We start from the raw sequence: 8,918 nt of genomic DNA, 5'->3' as shown, positions 1-8,918 counted from the left end.
CTTCTGGTCTTGAGCAAAAAAAAAAAAAAAAAAAAAAAAAAGATAGCTTTGTAAAACAGAATCATGATAAACCAGAAGATGGGTTTTAGCCCTGTTCTTTTTTTGAAACATATATTTATTTATATCATATACACATGTATATAAATATACATACATATTTGCAAATATACATAAATACATGTATTTATATCTCATATATGTACATATAAGACGTGTGTGTATATATTAAAATCAAGGACATCTTAACACTTAATAGCCCTGTTCTTACCATGTCAATCCTATAGAGCCCCTTTTATGTATGGTGCTATCCCAAGATCCATTCCCAACCCCCCCACACACACACCTATACTTTCCCAGGAATTTCTGAGGGATCCCAAAGGGAGGGAAGATAATATGCTTACAGGTAAACAAACTATCAAAATATTAATAATGAGCCAAGTGTGTTGGCATCTGCCTGTAATCCCAGCACTTTAGAGGGTGAGGCAGGAGGATTGTAAATTCTAAACCAACTCAGGCAATTTAGCAAGACCCTGTCTCAAAACACAAAAGGGCTGGAGATGTAGCTCATTGTGATGGCCCTGGGTTCAACCCCTAGTAACCCCCCGAAAGAAAATATATATTTGAAAATCCATTTATTGATATATTTTGAAAGTGGGAAGTCAAAGTAAATAAGGTGAAGTGCATAAATCTGGAAAACTATTAAGATATCTTTAGAAAAGGAATGTTCAAAAGAGCAAAGGGCAGTAAAACATTAAGTCATGATGATTTCAGTATTAAGGATATTTTGGTTGGTTGGCAAGTCTTAGAAGATTTAACACAAGGGCCTGTTCGCTGTGGAGCTGGTCCCCTCCTTGTGGCTTATTTCAGCTCCTGTGTAGGTACATTTTTGTTGTAATTTATTCCACCTGTGTCTGTCAATTCCTTTCCCCTTGCCTCCTCCCGTGGCAGTGTGGCTCATATTTCTTCATAAGCTCTAAGCCAGTTATTAATAACAGTCCAGTGACTTTGTGATCCACGTGGAACATATGGTGTTTTCCACAAGACAGTGCTCATTCCCTTGACTTTGGATTTCACTCACAGAACCCGCGAAGTAAGTATTGCTTTTTTTTAAAAAAATGTAGCATTTTTAAATGTTGATGTAGGAGGAAAGTTTGACATGTCTCTTGTTTGCTTCTGATAGAAGTAGAATATTGTAGGGTAAAACATACTAAAACTGCACAGCCTCTAATTCCTGCATTTTAAAATCTCTCCCAACTTTTATAAAGCTAAGTGTGAGAGATTAATGAGTTAAAATCTTACTCTTTTCATTTCCTTTATGCTAAATAAAGGCAGGAGGAGAATAAGGGATTAATAACACTGTTCGTACATTACTTGACCAAGCCTTGTGGCTGCAGCTTGATTCTCTCATCTCCCTTTTGTTTTCTCTCCAGAGAGAATTCCAGTGACTCAGAGTGAATGTTCATATAAGGAAAGTGTATGCACTGGGAGGCATACAGCAGGCATGCACACTGGTTATTTTCCCTGTTCCGAGTTAGAGTCAGGGAGGGCACGGTCTTGCTGCTTGGGTCCACTACATCGTTGCTTTTTAACCAAAGGCTGTGTCCTTGCAGCCTTCTTTACAGCGACTGCTTCTGTGAGCCCTGCAAAGTGAGTCACTATGTTTTCTGGAAAAGGAGGATTCTGAAGACCAGAGAGGCAGATGCTTTGCTTGGTGTTCACGACCAGAGCTGAAACGTGACAATCCAATCCTTCAGGACGTACCTTGTTCCCCTGAAAATCAGTCCTGGCTGGAAAATAATCGGCCTTGGAAACTAGAGATCAAAAATGCCACCCCCTGTCCTTGCCCTGCCCGCCTTATCGAGTAGCCGCCTAGCAAGAGAATAGTGACGGCAAGTACGACGTGGATAGGGGGATTGGGGCTGGCATTTTTGATCTTTAGTTTTCAAGGCTGATTCTTTTCTGGTTAGGGCTTATTTTCAGGGGAACACAACGAATATAGCTTTCAGTATGTTTAATTCCTGAACATGAGCTTTGGGCGGCAAGGAGAACTGCATAAGGAAGGCGTTACAGAGAATTAGAAAGAGGCAGATGTGGGCCTGGACTGGAGCCCTGTTCTTTCTACTTAAAAACTGTGTGACTTTCGGCCCTGCCCAGCCTCTCTCAGCGTCAGTTCCTTCATTTGTGAAAGAGAATCAGAACCTGTTTGCAGGGCTATGGGGTTCACTTTTAATGTATGTAAGTGGCCTACGACAGTGACAGCTATTTTTATATTATTTATATAATTCCTCACTCAAATTTTTCTCAAATCCTCCTAATCATCTCTCTCATTTGTTTCAAATTCAAATCCAGGGTCTCCAATTGTGATCTTTGATGGTCAACATTGCTCTGACATATAGAGACACTGAGATTTTGCTGCTTTTAATTCCTGTCTTCATGTTAGGACAGTGTAAGTGATGCAAACGCTGGGGCTGGTAGACTGGAAGATGGTGTATCTTTAGCAATGCAGGACAGGAGGGCTGGAGCTCAGATCAGTGAGGATGAAGCACCAAAAACGATTCCCAAATGTGAGCTATTACTTGCAAAACCGTGCCTGCTGTGTGAGCATCCTAAAGTTTTTCTTTTGGTTGTGTGCCTGTGACTCCAGAGAAGAGATTCCTTTCTCATTACAGTCGACTACCTTCTGTGTGTGTGGGTAGAACAGAAAGGAGTGTGACCCTGTAACTTAGGAGATAGGAGGAGATTGTATTTTCCTCTATAAGCTTTCATTCTGAAAGGATGTATTGAATTTCTACTAGGTGCAAAACACCGTACTAGGCTAGGAAGGGGCCCAGAAGCTTTTATTATGGTAGGAAAGAGTCATTTTATGAATGACTGGTAAGAGTCAACTTGGACTTGTTCATGATGCAGTGATTTTCAGGGCTCCTCCTCGGGCTTCCCTTCTCAGTAATGACTGTGTGAGCTTAGAAGAACCTGCCTTGAAGTTCCATCTCATCTCCTTTACCTTCTCCAGATCACTGAGCACCTACTTTGTTGTAAGCCCTGTGCTAAATGCTTGAAGTTATCATTTCTTCCTGAGGGAGGTCACGGTCTTTCATTTAAACTTGAAATTATGTTCTCCAATTTAGCTATCTACTTTCTCAACTAAACTTGACCCTGAGGAAGAACATCCAGCTGGTTTCAGAAATCATAGGAGCACCTAAAAAGCATTTTAATGGCAGCAGTGAATTTTTGCAGGGGGGTTGGTGTTGCAGGGCAAATAGTTTAAAAGGTTTTGCCAAATACTTTTGAGAATTCAACAAGCCCAGAGATTCTCCGCTGTCTTCCATTCGGGCACCTCAATCTGGGAATGACATTTGTTTCGCTAGGTGAGTTCTAGAGATACAAAGCCCTACAAAGCTAACAAAGAGCCTAGCTCATTCCCATTCCTGTGTCTTCATACCGTTTGCAGCACGGCCCTTGGGTGGCCCTGCTTTCAGCCTTCCAAGGTGGCATCTACCTTAAGTGCAGTTATTAAGTCCACTCCAAGCTCCCGGCATTTCACTGGCCTTGTAAGAGTTCACTACAGTGTGGTTCATTGTGGGGGCGAGGGCTGTTGGGAAACTTTGCAGGGAGCAAGTTGATGTCTTGATATTATGAGATCTAGAATATTTAACATAAGTGAGTAATTTATGCATTTTAGGGGCAAGGCACAATCTATTTGGGTGCCTTCGCAGCTTTCAGGAGTCTTGGTAGTAGACGACTTAGAGGATGCTTTTTTTTTTTGTCAGACAGATAATGTGCCGACGTCGTAGCAAGGTTTGAGGGAGGCATGTCTCATGCGCATGGCATGAACACCCAGTCATCACACTCATGAACCGAAGGATCAGAGGATGCTTTTGTTCCTGTGTAAAGAATTCATTGTAGGGGCAGGATATGGACTGAAAGCATTTGAAACACAGCCCTTGGTGGTTTGGAAAAACCAAAACTGGACAAAGATCAACCCGGAAAGAAGGATAAGCAATGTAGCCCAAGAGATGAGGTACAGGGGCTCCTGCCAAGGCTGGAACACTGTTGTCACGCTGGAGCCTGCTGGAGATCAGGAGCGCTCAGGAGAGCTGCCAGGCAACCCAGTGTTCTGCTGCCCCCGTGTCTGAGCATCTGCCTCAACCTCCCAACGCTTCCTTCTGATTCTGCTGCTCTGTCTGCTCACGCTTTGTGGAGGTTGAGGCAGCATGCTGGGCCCTTGGCTTTCATTCTTACCAATTCCATGATACTCCAAGCCAAGGCTGTGGGCTTTGAAGCCAAGGTCTCCATCCATACCCTCAGTCATCTCCTGCTGAGGATGTGACCCCAGGCAGATTACCTCACCTCTTTGGGTTTGGCTCTCTCTGACTAAGGAAACAGTGGTTTTAATCTTCCACCCCATGAAGTTTTATGAGCCTAAAATCAAAGTGTGCGTGTGTGTGCAGGCACTTAACTGCTATGAATTTAATCCTTCCAGGCTCTTATAAGGGTGTTATTAGCTCTGCTCATCAGATGAAGCAGCATTGTAGGTTAAGTACCTTGTTCAAGGCTGCAGAGCTAATAGTGCCAGAGCCGACTCTAAAACCAGTTCCACGCGGCTCCATATGCCGTGCTCTCCACTAACTCTCTCTTGCTGACCAGCCATCTGTGAAGAAACACTTTTTTCTTTTCCGTCAAAGTTTACGTGCTCAAGTTCTTTGTCTGGTGACCTTTCCCCACCCAAACTTCTGGATGTCACTGGTGATTTACTTTATTATTGACTTTCTGGTCATACATTGGCCTGAGTCAAATGTTGGGAAGTGGTGAAGGCAGAATTTTTCCAAATAGCCAAGTCTAGGAAAACAGAATGCAATTAGTCACAAATGTGAAGAAATGGCTAAGGCGATCATGAAGCTAGCTCTAGAAAAGGGCAGCTATGTGATCTCAGACAAGTCTCTGTATTTCTGTCAAATGAGAAGTTTATAAAAGATCATGTATCATTTCTGGGGCCAACATTTCTTGAATACTTCAAGCCCTTGACTATTATTGTTTTTCTTAGCTGGAAAGAAGAAAATTGTCTTGAGTTCATGCCTTAGTCAAGAAACGAGGCACAGCAAGCTTCAGGGCTATAGTAATTTTTTTTTTTTTTGAAATATGCTGACATTTTTTATTTTAAAGAATAAAAGAAGGATAACATAATAATGGGGGGACTTAGCAAATTACAGACAAAATGGTAGGAAATTATCAATGGTTATCGTTTTACGTATTATTATCTACAAAATAGTTTCTCAGGAAAACAAATAGACAAATAATAGTGAGTTACAGACAAAAGAGGTAGGAGATTATCAAGAGTTGTTGTGCTATACTTTGGTATCTTCAAAGTGGCTTCTAAAGAAAATAAATAGAGCTATACATGAGTGACCTATTGAAAAATCATTAACTATTCTCAATGGTTGTTGTAGGAAACACATAATAATAAACATATATTATGAAATAGGATAGGAACATTACAAACTTTACACAGTTATGGATAGATTAGTAGGAAAATATCAATGGCTGCTGTAATACGTGGTGGTATCTTCAAAGTGGTTTCTCAGGAAGACAGAGATATGCAAGAAGGATCTAATAAGTAGTTACAGCCTAAGGGTTGTCAAAAATAGCATATTACCTCCTCACCAGTGACTCCTTTCACTGAGGTATGATGGCTGGAAGGAAGGCCAGGATTGAAAAGAAGGACCGAGAGACTTGCACCTGTGACTAGCAACAGGCTGTTTTCTTGTTCCTCCATAGTCATGATTACCCAGGACTCCTCAATGGAGATGATGGTCTGGCCAGAGGGAGAAGGCAGACAGGGCTATAGTAATTTAAAAGCCATAGTCTCATGTGAGCTTTCTCTCCTACCAGCTCGCGTCATTGATAAGTACATTTCTCAGATGGGTGTTAAATTCTCTTTCTGATACTATTCAGCTTTGGGCAGAATTTAGTAGCCCCTTGATTAGTTCAGTAAATGTAACATGAACTCACATATCAAAAATGTACTGTAACATATGAGATGCATTTACCATTGAATATGCTCAAATGTCCCACTAACTCCTGAACCGCTCAAATTTGAGGAGTTTAAGGTGGGCAAATGTCTTTTGTGCTGTAGAAATAGTAACCATACCAACCAGACACTCTTGTCCTGAAGCCGTATAGGTCCTGTGCCAAAATTTATGTTGCCTTCCAAATCCTTGACAGTTCCCTAATTACAAGCAAGAAACAAAGGCAAAAATTTAAGACATAATTTTCATATGCTTTCTCTAGTTTTGAAAAGTCAATTTTATTGAGCATATCTTTATGGGAAAAAGGAGATATGTTCCAAAGTAAGACAAGTTGAGAACACTCAACTTTGGGGTTTTACATTTAAAATTATTTTCTGGGAAAAGAAACCTTTGTATATAGTCTTTCTTCTTACAAGAGTCATTTGAACAGCACAAATGTTCCGTCTTCCAAGAAGGCTTCTACCTTAAGTGCAGTTATTAAGTCAATAATTGTTGAGAACTAATGAGTGACCCAGAGTGTGAAGCCCTGGGATCCGGAATGGATTAGGCCACCTTCCCCTTCGAGGAAGACAGCAACTCCCCGGGGTGGTGGGTGTCAACAGCTGTGATCCAGTGTACTGACTGGCAGCAGATTACTGACAAGTGCAAGATAAATTCTTCATGAACAGGTCAGGGGGACCACAGAGGAGGTAACACTGAGTCTCAAAAGATGTGTAGGAGTTTGACACATGTGTGTTTAGGTGCTTCAGTCTGAGAATGATTCGTGTGAAAGGGATAGTCTAGTAGGTAACACGCTAGACTGCAGTCATTACTGATTGCCATCGCTTATTATGTATTTCCTATGTGCAAGTATTATTTAATTCTCACACTATACTGTGAAGTAGGAATTATTATCACCCACACCCAGTTCACAAAAGTGTCAACCTAGGCACAGAGAGTAATATGAATTGCCTAAAGGCTCACTAAAATGGCAAATCTTAAATTGAAACTTTGTCAGTCTGATTCTAGAACCTTCTCTCATCTACTAGATATAAGATGACCAATGTTTAGAAATGAAGCAGCATTCAAGAATAAATTAGAGGCCAGGTACATTGGCACACACTTGTAATCCCAGTCACTCAGGACACTGAGGCAGGAGGATTCCAAATTTGAGGCTAGCCTGGGAAACTTAGTAAGACTATATGTTCAAAAATTAAAAGGGCTGTGTAGATAGTTCAGGGATTTGGCACCCATGGGTTTAATCTCAAATACTACTAGACAGATGACAGATAAATATATATATATATATATATATATATATAAAATGGATAGATAAATAAGTAGATAACGACAGATAGATAACTGAAACATGTATTTCCCTCACTGCTAATTTCTTTTTTTCTTTTGTCTTTTTGAGGCAGGGTCTCGCTATGCAGTTCAGGCTGGACTTGAGCTCACTTTGTAGCTCAGGCTGGTCTCAAACTCGAGACGATCCTCCTGCCTCAGCCTCCCGAGTGCTGGGACTACAGGTTCCCTGACTGCTATATAGTGAGCTTGTACTGTGGTCTGTGGGGACTGTTCTATGGACAGAGAACAGTCCGGTGTGTACAGATTAACCACTCATCCTTGTAAAGAAATTCTGGAAAGGTTAGGGTGCCACAGAGGTAATGGTGAGACCATCCATCTTGTTGTTCAGTAAGCTGTTCACATTTATGGAAGGGAGCCAGGGATAGAGAAGGCAAACGGCTATATAACTGTGTGAATATTTCCATTGTGGCATAGTCACTCTCCATTCTCATATAGACCCTCTTGAAAGTCACCTTGCACTTGAAATCATTAATAAATTGTGATAGCTGAAGGAGAGGGGAACTGGAGGCTGGAGCGTCCTAAGTCAGGGTCTGGACCCTGGCAGCCTCAGCTACTCCACACCCTTCACCTCCAAACAGTACATGATTAGGGCTGGGCACATAGTAGAGCCCTCAATAAATGATAGTTACAATTTACTTAGGTGAGCTGTTGAGCAAAAATGGGGAGATTTCAGCTGGGTGTGTTGGTGTATATCTGAAATCCCAGCACTCAGTGGGAGGCTGAGGCAGGAAGATTGTGTGTTTGAACCCAGTCTGGGCATCTTGGTGACTTAGTCAGACCTTGTCTGAAAAAATAAATAGAGCTGAGGTCATAGTTCAGTGGAAAAGCCCTAGGTTCTATCCCCAGTACTGAGGGGAAAAAAAGATTTCAATCATCTCACTTTTCAACATGTGTCTCTCTAGGGAACTTCTGTGAATATTATCTTAACTGTTAGAGAAATTTATGGAAACAAGAAGTAGGATTAGAAAATTCCTGTCAAAAGAGAAAATATTTTTAAAATGTGACCCTGATGTTTAAGGCTATAAGCTCGAATCCAATGAAAAGTATTTTTCTTTTGATTGCAGAAGAGACATTAAGACTATATTCTGTTTTATGTCTTGACCAAAACTCCACACCCAATAAAGGTGAAATGATAAGTGTTGAAAAAATTGAGAAAAGGGCCAACTAGTTGTATTTTTATATAATAAAGGGTTTTGTTATTGTTTATTTTTCCTGGGGACCAAGCTATTTAGAAAATGCTCTGTTCTTGTGGCCCCAGCAGTCAGGATAGATTTGCTGAAAGTTTTTTTTTTTTATACCAAGAATCAAACTCATGACCTCAGGCTTGCCAGGCAAGCGCTTATGCCACTGAGCTATATCCTTGGCTTAAAGATACATTTGAGAGACTTGCGTAAAAGGAAGAAAGAAAGAAAAGAGAGAGAGAGAGAGAGAGAGAGAGAGAGAGAGAGAGAGAGAGAGAGAGAAAGAAAAAGAAAGAGAGTCTGCAAATAGTTGTCTCAGCTTTGTGCAGCCACATCTAGGATTTGGAAGGCCGCAGTCATCCCACAG

The 8,918-nt window shown here is 41.1% G+C and overlaps 1 protein-coding gene across 2 annotated transcripts in view; it reads left to right on the top strand.

The window, feature by feature from the left end:
• Positions 1-992: 992 nt before the first annotated feature.
• The window catches only part of Mrln (myoregulin), a 13,362-nt gene continuing 5,436 nt past the window's right edge, over positions 993-8,918 (top strand). For both annotated transcript variants that reach the window (XM_013514764.1, XM_013514763.1), the window contains exon 1: positions 993-1,090. The gene's annotated coding sequence lies outside the window, so the exon portion shown is untranslated. The remainder of the gene's footprint in view (positions 1,091-8,918) is intronic.

This window comes from Chinchilla lanigera, unplaced genomic scaffold (genome assembly GCF_000276665.1).
Source record: "Chinchilla lanigera isolate Chin_1 unplaced genomic scaffold, ChiLan1.0 scaffold00024, whole genome shotgun sequence".
In the NCBI taxonomy this organism is placed as follows: domain Eukaryota; kingdom Metazoa; phylum Chordata; class Mammalia; order Rodentia; family Chinchillidae; genus Chinchilla; species Chinchilla lanigera.
Note: the sequence above shows the minus strand (reverse complement) of the source record. Positions and strands in the feature narration are given on the sequence as shown.